At 32.9% G+C, this 21,195-nt stretch overlaps 1 long non-coding RNA gene across 1 annotated transcript in view; it reads left to right on the top strand.

The window, feature by feature from the left end:
- Positions 1 to 21,195, top strand: part of LOC145303287 (uncharacterized) — a 390,610-nt gene extending 369,415 nt beyond the window's left edge. Inside the window, exon 3 of the long non-coding RNA XR_013873705.1 lies at positions 19,364 to 21,195. This is a non-coding gene — a long non-coding RNA (uncharacterized LOC145303287). The remainder of the gene's footprint in view (positions 1 to 19,363) is intronic.

The following is a 21,195-nucleotide window of genomic DNA, read 5'->3' as shown; positions in this document are numbered from 1 at the left end:
AAATCATGTAGAATATCTGCACTATTATAATTACATGTAATAGTCGTTTTAGCAGAATAAAGAGGATCGTCCCATAAGAAAACCTAAAGAAAATTTATTAAAATGAATGTTTAAAAGAATATACACATTAGCTAGATCTTTTGCACGTGAATACAATTCCACAACCCATAAAAAAACAAAGTTGTATTTTCTTTTAAAATGAATAGAAAAAGGCTTGCTTTTTTCTGTTGTTCTTGACCTTCGGGCCAAGATCTGGTCGAAGATACGGTCAAAGGTGGAGGCTGCGATCAACTCGTGGCTTCCTAGGAAACTTTCTTTAAAGGGTAGAGCTGAGGAATGCGCCACGTACGTCTTTCCTCTCATCCTTTACCGACTGGCCGTACTTCCCCTGCCTACACAACACCTAAAAGCTCTCGTCGAACTCTTGTACTCGCTCCTTTGGGAGAAAGGAAGACACTGGGTGAGCAGATAGGTCTCTATTCAACGTACGTGTGAGGGAGGCGTACGAATGCCCGACTTGAAGTGTCATCGAGAGGCCGAGAGACTTGCCTTCCTAGGCCACTATATGCAAGATGATCAACTGTGGCATCCCGTGGTTCCTGCCGCCTTTCCCAACCGCATCATTGACCCCTCTGTCAAGAGCCATCGCAGGTGCGGAGAGAATCTACGGCTATAAAAGAGTACCGAGCTGTGCTAAAACGACTACCAAGGTCCAACGACCTTGTGACTGCTATCCGTAGGGAACTCCACTAGGGGTCTAGTGATGAGGGCCGCCGACAACCCTCTGTGCGCGCGTTTTGGTTGGCAGCAGAGTGAGATCCGCTCCACGTCGAGTTGGACGCCAGGTTCGAGTCATCTGAAGAATTCGGAGTTTTCTCTGATCCGGCGATTGGCCCGAAATGCATTTCCGCTCAACAGCATACAATGCAGTTCCAGTGTTTTGGAGTCGCCTGCTTGTCCCCGTTGAGGAACAACGGTCGTAGAACCGACTGATCACAATTTCTTCGATTGCCGCGAACTCCGCCGGTACTGGTCGTATGTCAGCGAGGTGACGGCTCGCATCGATCCCGAGCATCCTCACAGGATTACCATATCCAATGTTGTTGTTGTCTCCCCCTCAATTAACTTCACAGTGTTATAATGTTTTACACCGTTTTTTTTTCACTCAAAGGCGCGTTTTACACGAAAGCTAGTGAGGATAGTCAAATAGTTAAGTAGATGACAAACACCTGGCGTAGAATGCTTGCTTATTATTATTATTATTATTATTATTATTATTATTATTATTATTATTATTATTATTATTATTATTATTATTATTTGTACTCAGTAGAGGTTTTCACACAGGCCATCAACGAATATGCCTCTCTATAAACAACATGTTGTGTAACCTGGAATGTTAGTGACAACAAGTCTTCCCAGGTTTCCAATACTCTCACCTCGTTCAATATCAATAGCCATGACTCTGATAATCATCTCTTAGATTCTCTTCTTAAAGTTTTTCATGATTGTTCCTTGTTCTGCAATTATTGCTGTTATCTTGACCTTCCTTATCTTACATATCACTTTCAGCTCTCTTGCCAAATCCGTATAGTTATTTATCTTCTCCTTAACCTTGATATTCACCGGGAGTCTGCTAGAACAGTAAAATCTATGATCTGACAGACATTTTCCTTGTAAACTATGAAAACATTCGGTCTTCTTACGTTAATGAGTGATATTTGTTTGTACCTCTATGTGCTATAGGGTTGCGTGATTTTCGTTTTTTAGTACTTACGCCGGTTTGTGCTTGTACCATTTGTCTGGGTGTTCAAGCCGTAGTTTTTTGCATAGTTCCCCATTTACTGACCATTTTTATTCTTATATACGTTTGGGCCTAGTTTGCTGCATTTATTTATTATGCGGTGTATTGTTTCGTCTTTCTATCCACAGAGTTTGCATTCTCTATTTTTTTGTGTTTTGTCAATCTTTGCTTTGATATTTTTGATTCTAATTGCAGTAAATTGTTAAGCTGTTATAAGAGACTAAGTTATTTATATATATTTTTGTAGCTATGCCCAATTGTTTCCGCGAATCTCATTTTTTTGCCATTCTTATGAATAGTCTGTGTAGTTGTTACGCTTTCCATTTATTGTTTCTCCTATTATTATTGGTCGCTCTGTTCATTGTCTGGTTCACTCTATTAGTCTCTCTCGAATCGGCGATAAACCTTGTTGGGTTCTTTTTATTATTTATGTATTTTTCTAGCTCTATTTTGTATCATTCACGCAGTCTTTTACACAAACACATCCTCTTCCACTGTCTTTTATTTTCATGGAGGAATGGTCAACATCATCGTTTGAGTATAGTTCCTTGTACGTAATTATAAGTTTTATGGTTTTCTTATCGAAGTGCCTCAATTCATCTTCCTAGTGATACTTTTCATGTATTTATACCTTTAATTCGATTCCGACTTTATAATTAACTTTTGAGAAGTATTCTTGTTCTTCTGAGGTATTTACAAATTTTCTCTTTTATTTTTACTAGTAGGGGTTTGCGGCGTTGTACGGGTGTGTGGAGGTGTAGAAAGGAACCCTGTGGGGGTAACAAAAACGCTAGTAGCCGGGGAGGGGAATTAAAACAACAGTAGGCAGTTTGGGTAGAGAGAGGTGTAAAAAAAGTGGCAGTAGGCAGGTAGGCTCAAACTCGTAGCGCAAAGTAGAAAAAAACCTAACGTCTTAGCTGATGTCTCCATCGCGCAAACGGAAGGCGATGACTTGCGAAAATGTTGGCGAATAAAGCGACTCCTTCTTGTAAAAAACTGTCGAGTTGAGGGTGAAGGAATTAATGTTTTGGGGCCCAACTTTTTTTATATTTGTCGTCAAAGATATCGAGCTTCAAAACTATCTCGAGATGATCCATCGCGTGTGTCAAAAGTTTTTGGCAGACATACAAACACACATATTTTGTCATTTATATATACATATATATATAGAGAGACTAGCATGGTTTCCAGCGTTACCAGGTGTGTCGGGGTATGTGTAAGGGAGTTGGTTGAGCAACAAAAAACCGTAAAAAATCAATTAAAATAACTCAAAATAGCAGCGATTAGGCAGGCTCGAACCCGAAACGTGCAAGAGAAAAAGAAGAAGGTGAAAAGGCCAACAATCTTACCGATGTGCCCACCAAGATTTTGATATCGCAGGCATTCGAAATAACGTGTTTTATGTGACTTGCGTGAATGACTTGCAAAAATGTCGACGAAAAAATGATCACTCTTTTTCAAAAACGGCCCAGTTAACGGTGAAAGGATGAATCTTTTGGACCAGTTTTTGGAATTAATCATCCGAGTAACTGAGCTTTAAAACGATACCATTTTTACATGGTTCGACCTACAAGCACACACGCACACATTTTGCTATTCATAGCATAAATTTCTGTTGATTTCATGAGTTCTGCTTCTAAAAGACTCTAATATTTGTATGTGGTTCTTTCTCCGTGTGAAGAATGAAAGTATTTGAAGAATTATAAAATATTCAGTGTGATTTGCGGAGAATTTCTCGATTATGATTGGTGAGTAGTAAAGCGATTTTCTCTTTTTAGTTCTTATCACACCTGTCTATAAATAAAACATTCCATTTTTCTGCCACCATACCCTTTCAGCTACATAAAAATATTGCAACTCACTTTTTGACATAATTGGAAAAATTTGTTTGTTTTTTTAATGTTAATTTTATTAACAATAAATGAGTACACAAATAAATGTGTACAACAAAAATAATAAAATATAAAAATAAAAAAGAAAGTCGTTTTATTAGAAATATTCATCAAGTGTCAGACACGTTATGTGTGCATAAAAAGTGGAAAAAGGTCCATTTTACTTTTTGTACACCTTGAACATGTAACTATGTAAACAGGAAGCCGTTTTTTATTTTAATTTTGTTCAATATACACACACACACACACACACACATATATATATATATATATATATATATATATATATTTGTAAAAACAGAAGGACCAATGTTTTTAAAATGATTGTTCTGTTAAGTAAAAGCTTGTAACGTATTTAGTATGTTATTACATTGTGTTAATAAAACAGAATAACTGAAGCTTTTTCGTTCGAGGGTGGGGGACTTCTGAGAATAAAATTATTTAAAATAAAATGTCAACAATTTTATTGATATAACATGTTAATTATATTTTTGTAACCATTTTTTAAATATATCGGCTATATTTTTCTTTCATTGTATGTAATTTACAATAATAAATTCATTTTTTACTTCAAGTCTTGTGTAGCAATGTTTATTTATTATGTGTTTCTAGATTTGATGCATATTTTTCCAAGAATACACTTGCTTGCTTGTTTCAATTTATTACTACTAGGCCTTTAGTTACTTTTGGTTTTAAAACAGTTTTTAGAATGGTCTTTAGATATATCACTTCTTGTGCAAAATGTAAGAGGGTAACCAATTCAGCTACACAATAAGAAAGTGTCACAATTTGCTGCTTCTTAAGTTTCCATCAAATGAGAGTTTGAAACAATATCCAGTTATATTTTTCAACTTTCATCATTTCTTCAATCGTAATCTAGAAAGCTATCTTTTATAATATAAATCTTACCTGTCTGTTTAAATGTATGTATGTATGTTTGTTTGTATATCTGCCTAAAACTTGTGAGAGAGGCCACAGATATTCAGGAGATCGGTATCATTCTGAAGCTCGACCCGTTGGACGACAAATATCGAAAAATTGGCTAAAAACATATATTCCTTCACTCTGAACTGGACACCTTTCTACAAGGAAGAGTTATTTTTCGCCGATATTTTCGATAGTCATCCCCTCCTCTCGATTGAATAGCCTTAATTTAAACCATCGCCACTTCCGGTTTGACGATTGATAAAACAGCAAAGATGTCACGTTTTTTTACGTTCTTTTCCTCCTTCGCGGTACGGATTCGAGCCTCCTGCCTACTACTACTACTTATTTTTTTTGCTCGACATACACTTCCAAATACCCGGGCAACGCCGGGCAACGCCGGGCAACGCCGGGCAACGCCGGGCAACCAGGCTTGTATAATATAAGGGGATGTGAAATTTTCTTAAATATTAAATATTATTGATAATTTTGTGATAGTTTTGTTACTGTATAACATATATCAGACATTATGGTCGCAATTGAATATATAAGACTTTCTATGATCACTCGATATTGTGCATAATCAATCATTTCAGATTCAGAGTTCGTCTTTTTATTTTTATCATTTTAAACATGGGTAGTGTCTTTTTTTAAATCTTGCATTCCAAACTTTAATAGAATTTTGTCAATGATTGATTCAACTTTACAATTGCTTTTTAATGAGATAATTGTATGTTCTGAATCCATGATATCTGGCCAAGATCGGTCATTTTGAATTTTTATTTGATCCATTCTCATGATTTATTAGCATTATATCACAATTTGATGCGATTCAAATATCATCGACCGATCAAATTAAAAAAAAGTAATTTATTGCTTACAGTTTGTGTGTATAAACAGGTATATATATATATATATATATATATATATATCTTCCCCGACGAGGAAAAATATATTCAAGCTAAAACTTATGCTTTATTGTTATTTTTAAAACTGACATAGACACAAGATAACATGACTCGTAAACATGTGGACATGATAACTTTTGTTGATGTCGAAAGTTATTTTTAAAAGATTTAATTCATCATAATGCTTACATACAATTACATACAAACATCGAAGAAACAACACTATATGGCAAGAATAGCGACTACTTGAATCAAACTATTTGTATTGATCCACCGAAGCGTTTGTAGCAGAAATAGGATATGCCGATAGCGCTTCTGATCATTAAGGCCCTTTACTTGAAAAAAAACAAAAACAAAAACAAAACAAATTCATTTTGCATTATTTATATCTAGTATGACATAAAACCATGTCTGTCTGTCTGTTGATCGAGCTGTCGTTATTTTTCATCGCTAAAGCGGTTTACACGGTAGATACATCCACATATATAAAAATGGGTCACTCGATAAATTAATAATTATGCACCAGTTTACTTCACAATCTAATTTTTATTTAATTTATAAAACTCAGTATATCAGTGTGTCACTCTGGCTCCATATTTTGAAACTCTACCTCTTCCGAAACTAAAAGTCGCAGCGGCGCTTGGTGCCCTAAATTATTGAATTTTTATTAACCGTTCTTTTATTGGTCTTAGGCCGGTTAAAATAGTTTTTTATGGGCCCAAAATCGGTCAACATTGAAAAGAAAAATCGTTATACATTTCGTACATTCATCTTAATTTATTTTTAATTTTTTAATTTTTCATCATTTAATATATGTGTCACATTGGTACAGTGCTAACATCAGCAAATTGAATGCTACAGTTTCGGTTTCGATTCTAGCTGATAGCATTCAAATACTTTTTATGTATCTGTAAAACCCAACAAAGTACACACTATCATTCTGAAATTAAATTAAAATGCTCTTCCTAACAATCGAGCAAGATTATCTAGAATCGTATTAATCATTAACTTATGAAGGAATTATATAACCTGCTGAATTCCGTAAAAAATAAAGTTTAAAATCTTTATCTATCCATATGATTAATTGTTAAAGATAATTATTTTTAGAAATGATGTCTGCCAAGTTCAATAATATTAAAATAAAAATGACTCTTTCATTTCCGTAACAATAATTTTGTCGGCTGAATATCATTTTGGTTAATAATCTGTCATTTTTAATGCTAGTCAAAACAACGGAACATTTTTTGTATTATATGTAAAACACGTACGAAATTCATCATCAAGGATGTTCCTCAGAGAATAATAGTCCAATAATAAGTTACGTTCAAAAATAAAATATGCATATTTAAAAGACTGTTATTTGCATAGAAATGTTCGTAATAATCACAACGTGTAAACTGTATACGCGTGAAGAGATGTTAGTGATAAAACCAGATACACTGTTGATAACATTTCTGAACGCGATGAAGAAAACGTAAAAAAAAAAGTGAAAATTATTCAGCAATTGCAAGAAAAAAAACATATTGGAACATAAGTATTTTATTAATCTATGAAATAAAACTGGTAGAATGGCAACGTTAGATTAAATTATAAATATTGAACGAGAAACACAGTTACGTCTAATCATTTTAAACCGAATGTATGCGTGTGAATTGTAAGTGTAATATTTCTTATCAATTTTTTATCAAGAACCATCTGTTGCAATCTTCCGGAATATCGTAAAAATTATCATTATTTTATTTGTTTTTATATTTTTTATTTTTGTTTTCCTTAAGCTATCAGATAAAGGTTGTACATAGTTTAGTAGCATTGCCACAGCTTCAGGTATTAATCAATCGATACAACTTGAGCAACACAGGACAACACTTCAATGTGCGTTTTATCTAATCAATTAACAGACTATACACGCATCCTACCAGATAAAAATATTATATTAGAAGATTAAGAGTTGCATTCCGACGGATAAGAACAAGGTAGATTACTGATATTCACATATACATGTGCCGGCAGTATTAAGGACATCAATGAATTGACGTAGCCCTTCTGTTGTAATATGATAGATTTTACGGTTGCACTGCGTTTAATTATAAAGACTTTCGGGATTCGTGAAACACGTAAAAAGCGAAAACAAACCGTGTGACCTCCTCCAAAAATAAAACATACTATTATACGTATAAAGCACTCGCCTCATTAATGAGCGGTTATGCATGGAGATAAAACGCAGACACCTCTATGACGCTTAATTGCGATAAATACATTTTCCAACCTTAACACTTCGCTTTAAGCACGTAATGAGTGACCGTTGAAGTAAATGCTGAAAAGCAATATGTAATATATTATATATGTTTATAATATTAAATGTTGATGCATGAAATAATTATGCATACACACACATTTATGTATATTATCGTGCAGATTAGGTTTTATAGAGAGCTATATTATTGTCATGAATATATATTAACATTCTTTAAAACAGTATATATATATATATATATATATGATTACTTAATTTAATCACATAAATTAATATACGAAAGTATAAATGCATGCGTAAACTTTAAGTATTTACTTCAACAGTGCTCAATACGTAGGTAGAGCTAGGTAGTAAGTTATAAAATCTATATGGCAATTAAGCTGCACAGAATATTCCGCGTTTCATCCACACTTATGTCTGATAAATCCTAGCGTGGATGAAACGCGGAATATTCTGTGCAGCTTAACTGCCATATATATTTTATAACTTACTACTATATATATGTATATATATATATATACATATATACGTATATATATATATATATATATATATATATATATATATATATATACATATATAGGAAATTTATTACTGTGAGTCCAGAATGAGTTTACAAATTGTTTCAACTAGAGGAAAATCCTCAAAGAGAGGAAAAATCCAACTAGCATCATCAGAATTCATAGATGGACTAAGTTATAAAGTCAAATAAAAATTGAAAGATCGTAGATAAAGGGGAGTTAGAAAAGAAGGGGAAGTGGTGGGGAGAGGACGTTGGAGTTTAAAGTAGTAGGAGTGTATTAAAAAAAGAGAGGGGTTTATAATTAAATATTAATTATGTGTAAATTCTTATATACGTGTTTTTTAACGGTTTAAACTTAAAAGACGCTACTTTTGTTGATAACGGCATAAGTAACAGTTAATTTAAAGGATCACCATGGCAACAGGTTGGAGAGTTAATGTTAGTGAAGGAACGGGTTGAAAATGGGGTTTAAAGTAATTTAGCCGGGCGGGGAGAGATTGAAAGATATTTATTGTTTATAAAATGGAAAGAAAAAGAAAAGGAAAAATAAGTTAATGAATTATACTTTACAGGTTTATTTTGATAGTGTAATGATATATATAATTGAATATAATAAATAAATTAGCCGGGCAGGTAGAAATAATACGTTACAGGTTTATTTTAATAAAATAAAATAAAATAGGTGAAGGAACGGGTTGAAAATGGGGTTTAAAGTAATTTAGCCGGACGGGGAGAGATTGAAAGATATTTATTGTTTATAAAATGGAAAGAAAAAGAAAAGGAAAAATAAGTTAATGAATTATACTTTACAGGTTTATTTTGATAGTGTAATGATATACATAATTAAATATAATATATATATAAATAAATTATACGCTCTTAAAATTTGGATTTTCCTTTTAATTGAGCACTCTGCTGGAATTCTTTTTCCAAAAAAACTAATCATTATATATATATATATATATATATATATATATATATATATATATATTCAAGTTTTACGATATCTTTTTTGTTTATTAATTTGTTAAGTGAAAGTACAGAATAGTTACAAAAACGCCCCCAGCCTGGTAACATGAGTGTAAAGGTACTAATAAAGTTATTTTTGATATTGAATCCACCAAAATCAATAACAAGCGGCACTTTAATAAATGGTTTATTTTATTCACGCTACACCGTAATCACGTGATCAAAATTTCAGCAAACAAAAAATTGGGAGGCAAAAGTGTCACATGTTCCCGTTTCTTTTAAATTGATAGGTGGAAGCACAGAATAGCTGCAAAACACCTTCCACTCCCCATGTTAAAAATGTCCGTTTGGGGGAAAAACAGAATAGTTACAAAACACCCTCCTCTCCCCAGGCGGTGAGGGTGTTGTGTCGCTTCCCTCAATGTAAACATAATTTTTGTGAAATATTAAACGGCTCTTCTGCTAGCTTAATATCGGCGTGTTACTTACGGAAAACGGTTAAGTAAACTGCAGAAGCACCTATTAATCACTATACAAGTTCTATCATTGATCACCCCTCCTTTCCAGAAAACCAAAAAACAAAAGAAACGAAAAAACCGTTCGTGAAAACTTTCGGTAAATTATTTACACAATACCCTCACTACCGCATGTTAAAAATGGCCTTCAAAATAATAACGGTGGCCAAAGTGCACAAGTACCAAACTTAGTGACAGCATTATTAGCGTTCTAAATTATGAGATGAGAAATGAGAAAATCTCTTAGCAAAAGAGAATTATCAATCTAGGAATAATGACAAATTGTAAAACAGCGCACTTCCAACAATTTAATAATAAAAAAAGAGATCGTAAGGCTTGCATTTAACCTGATAAAACAATTAAAAATAGCGAGGTGGCAAAACTGCAGAATCACCAAATCATGTCCACCTTTGCTTATTTTGGATTCTTTACATGCGCACACGTTTTATTTTTTGGTGAGGGGTTAAATTTTTACATTACATACACCTCCACATTTTGCTTTACAATCACCACTTTTCGAGGTGCTCGTCTATCCTGATTACGAAAATATCATTCAAATTTTGCGCAAACAAGTGCTTCTAGGGATATAAACACATGTGTTCTGCGCTGTAATTCAATGCCTGCCTGATTTGTAATCGTGCGCGATACAAAAATCCACTTGTCTCCTATATAATTTGCGGGTGGGTATGCTGCCTACGATTTTCATTTAAATGTTTCAGTTCAATTTTCAGTTTAATTTGTTTTGTTTTTTATCTATCACCTCCAACTAAAGAGGGGATGCTCTGCTCGAATATTTACATGGGGATGCCTATTCCGAGGGGAGATTGATGATGTCTATTCCGAAAACCGTTTTACACATGGGGAGTTTCTATCAATCTAAACAGTCCATATACAGTGAGAATCCCTAAATTCTAAAAAAATTGTTTATAATTTCTATCCTTATTCTAATGGACCATTATTCCTAATTGTATTATTCTATACGGATTTATGCATTCTCTTATTTGCTTTTTCCAGATTATCAACAACTGTAGTTTATTTTTTAGCGAGGGAAGGGAGATTCCACCTGAAAACGTCGGTTAACAGTCCCTGCGAGTATACTTTATTAGAAATGAGACATTAACCTTCTAACCTACATTCATCAATATTTCTGCAGTTACAAAGTGAATTTCCTTAAATTATTTAAGAAACCTCCTTCGTTGTCTTTTTGTGCACTGTTAGCACTTATTATTTTCACTAAATTAGTGGTTATAGAAAAATAATTTAACATTATTTCGGTTAAGGATGTTTCCTAGATTAGTTCCAGTTGGAAAATGTTTGTCAATAATTTTAAAAGCTTCTTCGGAAAATTATTTTTTTATATATGCGCAATAATAATGGGGGGTTAAACCAAATACATATTCTATGTCTATTTTTATTTTTATTTCAGTTATTGTTTCATTTTTCGTACTATTTTTACAATTAGATTTACACATGTTATAGTTTCGATTTTGATTTCTTCCCATCAATTAATTTGTTATTTTAGATTTACTGCACTTTATTTCACCTCTATATTCTGATATGGTAAATGCTTTATTATAATATTGTTTCTTCCTATTAAATATATATGCTTATTATGGGATAATCTACATATTTTTCTGATATGCTAGGTATAATTGATTTCTCATTAAGATCGAGTGGTTTGATTTATAGTAAAAATAATATAAAGGTTGATTGGGTTTATGGTACGGTTCATACGTATTGTTAATTAAGTTACTTGCGACACCAAAAAAGTTTATATATATATATATATATATATATATATATATATATATATATATATATATATATATATATACTATTATATAGAGACCTTTGTGTGTTCGTGTATCTGTGCGTATATGTATCTGTGAGTTCTGTTTTCTATAGTCTCAAAAACGGCTGGGTCGTGTTTTATGAAATTTTGCACAATGGTGCTTCATGTTCCTGGTAGTGTTATTGAATAGGTTTTGTGCCGGATTGTTTACGATAGGTATCAAAAATCGATAATCTAAATAATCCAATGAAAAGAGAAACAGACGATTTTAACCAAAGTTAACATCTTACACAGCATAACACCACAAGTGCATTTGAGAAATGTTATTATATTATCACACAAGCCGAAAGGCTCAATATCTGAAATCAGCAGTAGGTTCTTTGATATGACAAATGTGCGTTCGAAATGAATGTTTCTGTTTATAACATAAGTGAAACATGGTACTTGACTTTTGCATTGAAAACTTAACTGCAAGCAATTATATATAAAATAATTTTATTGAATCAACAATAGGTTGTCTACATTGATATGTAGTATACAACATACTGTGAAATTAGTCACTGGTAGAAGCATGTGCTGCTTCCTTCCATGTGCATCAAAATGGGACCCAATTAGAGCAGGCAATCAATCGATTTGATTAAAAAATAAGCAATTTCATTGATTTCAATGACAATAAAAATATGGGAACGTGGAACTTTCGTTGATTATCATTTAATGCCGGGCCACGTCGGGTCACCATGCTCGTATATATATATATATATATATATATATATATATATATATATATATATATATATATATATATCCCTCTCTTTCTCTCACTCTCTCTCATATATATACGAGGTGCGTGCAATAAGTAATGTACCTGACCCACTTCCCATAGCAGTAGAGCAACGAGACTTGGCACAGCTATTAATCTTTCTCTACATAGGGACCACCCAGAGTTATGCATTTCTCCCATTGTTTGATGCAACTCTGAAGACCGTTTTTGTAGAACACCCCAGGTTGGTCCTTCAACCACGACGTGACTTCAGAAATCAAGGTTGCATCATCTGGGAAACGCTTTCTTTTCAAACTCAATTTGATGGCTGGGAAGAGGTGCAAGTCAGAGGGTGCAAGATCAGGAGAGTAGGGAGGATGGGGGATGATTTCATAATCACACGCCCGTGCTTCTGATCTGGCGACATGCGAGTTGTGGATCGGAGCGTTATCCTACAGGAGAAGGGTACCTTTGCTGATCTTTCCCGCCTCTTGATTTTGATAGCTTCCCTTAATTTTCTCAAAAGTGAAACATAATTAGCTCCTATAATTGTGGTACCCTTTGCCAGGAAATCTGTCATCACTACTCTGTCCTGCTCCCAGAAGACTGCAAGCATTACCTTTCTAGCGGAGGGCTGAAATCTTGCCTTCTTTTGAGGTGGTGAGTCCAAGTGTTTCCACTGCATTGACAGAGCTTTGGTCTCTGGATTATAGTGATAGACCTAGGTTTCATCCTGTATAATCAGTATTTTAAAAAACTTTGACTCATCCTCTTGGCACATCTCCAAATTCATCCTCGACGCGTTCTCACTTCTGGAATGGTATGAGCAGCCTGGGAATCCATCTGGCAGACAGCTTATGCATGTGCAAATGGTCATGAATGATAGTTTCACAGACCCTGTACTAATCTTGACATCTTGGGCTATTTGACGATTAGTAATGCGCCGATCTTCCAAAATGGCAGCCTCAACTTGACGGACAGATTCTTCACCAATGGCAGAAGGGGGCGACCAGGTCTGGGAGCTGTTTCCACAGACTTCCGGCCATGTTTGAATTCACGATGCCAGCGTTTTAAAAGGTCATATGATGGGGCATTATCACCATAAGTTTCTTTCATTTAATCAAAAGTCTCCTGTGGTGTGCGCCCTTTCAAATACAAAAACGGATCACTACTCGACATTCAACAGGCTCCATTTCACACTTGACTCAGTTCAAACACCTGTAAAACAGAAACCACAATTAGTTCAGAGCTGTGATTTGCCACATAACTCGTAGAGATATAAATCATTGCACACGTAAAATTTCAGCTAGATAAGACTACTGGAAGTGGTTCAGGACCTTACTTATTGCACGCCCCTCGTATATATATATATATATATATATATATATATATATATATATATATATGTGTGTGTGTGTGTGCGTGCGTGTGTGTGTATGTGTGTGTGCGTGTGTGTGTGTGTGTTTGTGTGTGTAATCTTTCAAATAGAGTTCTGTCTTGTTCTCTTAGGTGTATGCCTGCTTTATACGCTGCGAACTATAATAGAACCGTGTGGGTAGAGAAATACAACCTCTTTTCTGATTTCGAATCATTTCATCTAAACAAAACATTCGAGGTATTTGTTGTATTTTTGTATCGAATACAATAGCAACTCTCCCCGATTAAAAAAAACTATCAATAGAAAAGTTACTCGCTGCTGTTTTTTTTTTTTGTTGTTGTTTTTTTTAGAATCTTTAGTTTGAGGTAAGTATGTTTTGAAGAGCAACAACCAAAATCATCTTTGTCAATATGTGCTCGCCTTTGAAAAAATAGCACATTTGGCGTAGATCTGATTTTAAGTACTTTAAATACGTGGACGCACATGTTGAAACCAGTATTGCAAATATGAAAAGCAAGAGAAAATTTGACCTTAACGTATTCTTGAATAATCGGTGAGTCATTTTAAATGTAAAATGCTTTTAGCTCATCTACAAACCAAGAACAGGTCTTCGTAAAATTCATCCATTCCTTTTACACGTTTAGTGCGGACTATGCGATTTGAAACCCAAGCGATACGGTTGAGAATTCTATATTCAAACTTCAACGTGTCAGAGCAAAAAAAAAAAAAAAAAAAAAAAAAAAAAAAAAAAGAATTATATTACTAAAATTATTCATTACAAAGCAAAGAATTCAATAGAAACTCAAACGGCATAGACAATAAAGGCATTTAAAACTTTTGAGTTACAGACCGGACATGTTTTTGTAAGTCACTCGTAAATACCTAAGTATGTCTGAGCATAGGAGAATAAAACACAAAAAAATACGATATTAAACTTAAGTGTGATAGACAAATGCCACTTTTTAAAATTAAGCGTAACATACTAAAACTGATGCCATATTAAAATCAATCAAGACAGATCAAACATAATATTAAAATCAAGCGTGACGGATCTCAAAAATATGATTTAAACCAAAGTTTTACGGAGCAAACCAAAATGTTATTTGAAACTTAAAATTTACATGCACATTGTTTTGTTATTTAAGCATGGCAATAAAAAATACGATTTCAAATTTAAATGTGACAAACTCAATGCGTGCCATGTTACTTTTAGTGTGACGAACAAGATGTCAAACCTAATCATGACAGATAAGAAATTGTTATTTAAAACATAAAAAATGAAACACAAACATATTACTTTTGACTTCAGCATAAACAACCAAGGAAACAGACAGTAAAACTTAACTATTACTGATGAGCACATCAGAAAGAGTTTCAATTCTGCAGGTATCTAAAATAAGATACATCCGTTCAATCTATGCGTATAGTAATGCGAATGCTATCCGAATTATGATTCTGACAAACCTAATGAAATGACGTTTACAATCAACGTTTACACCGAAAGCAAATTTTAGCATAAGATTCATTCTTGTGAAATTCGTTGTACGCATCCAAACGAAGATAAGATGTATTCAATAATTTGTTAACAGTGCAAATTCCAACATCTTAAAGTCCGTTTTTTCTGTTATATCCGTTTTGGATATGTCGTCGATAATCAGTTCGACACAGGATGTACCATGTGGCATCAGATGGTTTCATTCTGTTGGTCTTGCTCAGTAGAAGGAATTACAGAGTTCTTGACGTTAATTTCTCCCATTGAAAAAGGCTCGGTTTATTGTTAATGGCCTGAGTTTAACATACTGAAAAATGACGACAATTCTACTTAGTTTTTTTATAAAGTCATGATGCATGCACTTGTGGTATGTTAGCGTTTATAGTCCTAAATTTACGTCTATCTGCCATCACATTCTCCCGCGACGGGAAGTAAGTAGATACTCAGATTAAACCGATGGGTTATCACAGGTTATGTTCTGTTGATTAGAGCTATGGCTGAATTTAATGCTAATAAGTGTACGCTCCACTGCTTGACCCTAAGAATTAGTTGGTTTATTACCAATCGCGTCGAATAAGGCGTCTTTATCAGGTAATGCGGTCGGGATTTCTTACACTAATTTTGCAAAAGTGTAATGCACCATCCTCTACATTTGCTATTCCCAATTTTCCGGGTTTGTCTCACATTTTTATTAAATAGGGAATAAAGTAAATACAGACGGAAACGCCTATCAGAAAGATGCGTGTACGTATCTATAACGCAACCAAGAGGGTAGTATGACACATAAAGCAAAGGAAGTTATATAAATATCTTTGTGGTTTTTCGAATGTTTGTAACGATATATATATATATATATAAATATATATATATAAATATATATATATATATAAATATAAATGTTATATATATAAAATGTTGTGTAAGTACATGCTATTCTACTACTACTACTTTTATTCCAACTACTACTGCTACTATTAATACTACTACTACTACTAATAATAATAATATATAAGGATATATATATATAATAAAAGAGCATGCATTTAAATAATATTTTATGTATTTCATTTCGGTAATTGCTTCAACAGTGCTCAATACCTGAGTCGATCTAGGTAGTAATTTGAAAAATCGATATGGAAGTTAAGCTACACACATTTTCAGCGTTATATCATTGTGAGGATTCGTCAAACTATTACATGGAATTGATTACATCGTGTTTTTACATATTCACGTTGTGCTGAGTTTGTTATTTAACCAATTAGATTATTTGTTATTCACACACCCATTTATCGCAACCAGTAGGTTCTTGTAATTCACCCGTTTTCTTGCTCGTTTTGGAGGGAATAGGTAACTTAGTTTTATGTCTGCTTATATTTTTATACTTATTTATTTATTTACTTATTTATTAATTATTATTAAAATTAAAATTATTTTTGCTGTTATTTATTTATTGTTTGTTTTGCTATTTTTTAAATAATATAACATCAAACTAACACTATATTTATCGCTTAGAGTGCCTTCTACCAGTTTGATAATTAAGAAACATAACGTCTATAAATATAAAATATGATTTTTAAATATTAAATATGATTTTTATCAAAACTTCAAGTGAGATTACTGATGCAAATTTTTGCAGACAAAATAAATCAATAAATAAATCGAAACTTTGCAGTTGTTCCTCACTATTTCTAAGTCGACCTCAATTTATATTTTTATATTCTTGACTCTTTATTCATTCCTTCTCAGTTTTTCTTTCTTTTTATTTCTATAACGACTCCCACTAAACTAATTTCAACTTTTCAAACTGTAGATCATTTATTTCATTGTTTGTTTGACGTTTCACAGCGCAACAATTAACTCGATTGTCAGTTAAGTGGGTCACCGCATCACCGTCTACCATTGAGTGAGAAAAATAGAAGTAGTTTTTTTTTGTGTCGTACTTTTCAGTCGAACAACTAACATCTTTAAACTGACTTTCTGTTGTTTCCAGCATCTCCCATTTTCATTTTTTTACAATAGAGTTTTAAAGCTCACACAAGTTTCTATTTCAACTTTGTTTCGGATTCTTTTATAAAGACATTGATAATAAGTTTTACTTAAATTCTTCTAAATATTTTCATCTTTTTTATTTACTACGATTCGGCTGACGTAACAGATGATCTTCTTCGAGAGAATGCTTATTTTTATGCTTTAAACATTTCAGTTGAACTGCGTATTTTTGGAATACATTGGCTACTACCCTGCAGATTAGTATGCGGTATTCTTAAAATACAATGCAAACGTATTCTTTTCATAAAACCTTCCCTAAATAATCAAATTCAGTTCATCCACTACTTTTTCTTCATATTCTTATAAAGTTTTTATTTTTTATCTTTCGAGCTTGAAAACATTCAATCTCATTAGCTCTTATTCCTGGGTAGTTTCAGTCTCGATATGTACTGAATTATTATGACAAAAACATAAACAAGTGTATGTTTTTTATATATACATTTGTCGCAACGCATAAATCTAGTAAAAATTTTTCCCATGCATAAATTTAGTGTAATGTAATAGAATCAGCTTTACATAGAAAAAACATGGCATTTTCTTTTTTAAATTTGTGCATTCTCGGATTTTTACTTATACTTTTCGAGTAGTATTAATTTATTGATAGTCAATCGATTTGACCTCCACTTAAACACAAAAAATTAACATTATTTAATTAGTAGTATTCAAATTAGTAGATTAGTGCAAAAACAACGTCGTTTCTTAACATGAGATTGAACGTCAAAAAGCATTATTTTTGCACCAACCTAATAATATGATAAAAAGTTTGTAAAAATAAGTCATTATTTAGATATTTATTTTGCGTAATTATGTATTCAATTATTGGAATTTATTCAAAAGTCGGAATATTCTATATACTAAAAGTGAAGTGTCCAGTTCTTTTCAATAATCATGCATGCGAATTTAATTTTATCAGAAAAAAAGCGTGTAGATTCTTCACCCCGCTAGCGTCATTCACCCTAAATATGTTGAACCGGCATCCCCCGCAGGAGAAAGTTTCATGGAATAATAAGTTCACAAACGATACCAATCGTATGTCTATTCCGAATAAGGGATATGACGACGTAAAGTTTTTGTAGTTCTTGTAGAGAGGTGTTGGAATCCTCCTACATACAGTGCCTGGTATGTCAAAATTGTCACCCATCTTTTACTGACCGGTTCAACGTTCTTTAATTTCGGTGATCTAATGATAACCGGTGTGCAAACATGATTATGCCGTATATGATTAGTCTTAATAATAACTGATAATACATAAGAAAATATAATCTCGTATACGAATTTAATTCTGAACATAACATCTCGATTGTTCGGCTGACATCCATTTCCTTCATCAATTAAATTAATTTACTTCCATTTTAAATGATGTCAATGTAATTTTTATTTCTTTCTCGTGTCTATTGTTCTTTTTTTCATCGAGTTACTTTGTATCTGTATATTATCGACATTTTTAGTTTTCGTGATTTCAAACAGAAAATAGAATGAAATTGCAAAGCAATAGTGAAATTTTCTAGTTATGATATTGTTATGGCTTGCAATAAGCCACTGAGAAAACAGAACAAGGGAATGGAGTTTAAACAACGTATGACTGGAACAACAACGTAAAAAGGTTACAACTGAAAAGAGTAGTAAACGTCACCGAGCAGGCGAGGGTCGCTCTGGTGTTTAATCCACACCTTGGATCAAAAGGTTTATGGTTTATATAATGGATAGAACAGTCCATTTGGAGGGTGATTCCCCCACAACAGATATAAATATCATATTTAAAGCTATCAATTTATGCGAGTATTCCTGCTTTATATTAAGATCAATTTTTGATGATTAATGTTCGTAAAATATGCTCGTAGATCTCGCTTTCGTATATATTTTTTCGACTACTATTTGTGTGCTATAATAACAGTCAATTTGAGCTTTACTTCAAAACTATTTTACATTCCTGAAGACTTAACGCAAAATATTTAATACATATTTGGTCGAGCAGTTTACATATACTATTTTTTCGAACAGACAGACAACAGCATATTGGTATTATGTGAGTTTTATGTTTAGATAAAATCTGTCATTAAAAGAAATTACACGCTATTTAATCATATTTTCTTTCCTTTTCAGATACTACGCCGAAGAAAACAGTCGTTTGCGGGATACCAAGCAATCCGAGCAGAATACATCAAAAGCAGTTTAAGTTATCATTCTTCAATTAGATTGCTTGCAAATCAGTCGGCAGAACCTGTTTTATATAACAACCGCCGAATTAATGTCAAAAATGATACTATAATCCAATTTCGTTTGTTTGATCAATCATTTGGCTTGGGCCTTCTCGCATATATGGACGCGTTTGAGTTGGCTGGTTCAATTCCATCGGAGAAAGGAATTTCATTCCGTTAGTTCCAGTTTTAAACACCGAATACGCAACTCATCCGTTCCTTTTTCGTAAGAGAAAAACGTTTATATGAAATTAACCCTTTCTGACCAAATATTTTTGTAAAAGGCATAAACAGATTGTTGGTAAATTTGTTAACAAAACATTTCGTATACAAATAAAGCACAATCAAAAAGAATGAAGAATACAACTGTGGAATCAAATACGTCAAATCAGTTAATTGTGAAAACTCATGAAACACAGCCGCGGTATTGTTGGAAAAATTTATGAGAGATCATCGATAAGAGATAAGCCAATTACGGATTGCGCGACTCATAAGATAAGAACATCAGCCGTATCTGCTAATAATCCAATGAAGCGTATAGATATCAACGTATCAACTACCGAACATAAGTTTTTTAATATTAAATACATGTAACCATACAGACCCTTGTGGCTTACATTAAATTATAAATACATTCCATTAAAATAATACGTGTCTCACTTGGACAAACTAAAATACGTCCTTGAGTTGCAAGATTATGTCATTAACATTCAAGCAATATTTTATTTACAATAAACCATAATTTATACATATATGTATATAAGTAATGTATGCGATAATACATTTTCACCGTAGACATCATAGACGTTACTAATTTCACACCTGGTTATCCCCGATTAACGGATAACCCCTGATTTGATAAATATAGCAGGAATCTTGGATAGGCATATTTAAAAGAAATCGATACACACGATGACTAAAAATATCCAGTTTGCAACCAATTAACGAATCAATCTTTCTTTAAATTCATGCGCATAACTTTATGCAGTGTAGAATGAAAAAAAAGGGGTGACAAAACAACAACAACAACGAAAGGACTTTATTCCTGTAAAATTCCCCAAAACTGAGTGATATAATTTGAATCTTGATATCAATATTTAGAAAACAAGCAAAACACGCCTTCAAAAATAAGCACAAGTAAAACTTAGTTAATCTACCATCACGTCCCAGAACGAAAACATATTTACTTTGTTGAATCGAATCGTTTTGTCTGTACTGTGCAGAGTGATTTGACGTCAAGAGAATAATAATAAAAATAAAACAACCCTCGGCAGTCTGATTATAAGATGAACTTTTTGTTTTAGTTTGTGATATAAAATTTTCGTTACAAAAAATATGGACAAAATAAAATAACAACAACATATTACTAAGAACACGTGCAGCTTCGAAACGAAAACATAACTCCCGGTGTTTATTCAACTTACAAACGGATATAACCTGCTGATACGATGGCGTGCGGGTTCATACACAAACGCGCACTTAGGCCTCATTATAAAACATAACTAAAAAATCAATACACGTGGACGATATAACACACGCCACTAGTTTTACACGCTTTGCATTTGTAATATAAGAGTTTCTCACGAAGTATAATTAGAGAGAAGAAAATTCTCTTAATATATATAGGTTTACCACGTGATCAAACAACTAAACAGATAAGTTAAAAATTGAACAAATCAATTATTTCAATTAAGCATCGGATCAATATTAGTAATAACATGTTCACAAAAAAGAAAA

The sequence above is a fragment of the Euprymna scolopes genome, chromosome 1 (genome assembly GCF_053919585.1).
Source record: "Euprymna scolopes isolate OS-2025 chromosome 1, ASM5391958v1, whole genome shotgun sequence".
NCBI lineage: Eukaryota > Metazoa > Mollusca > Cephalopoda > Sepiida > Sepiolidae > Euprymna > Euprymna scolopes.
Note: the sequence above shows the minus strand (reverse complement) of the source record. Positions and strands in the feature narration are given on the sequence as shown.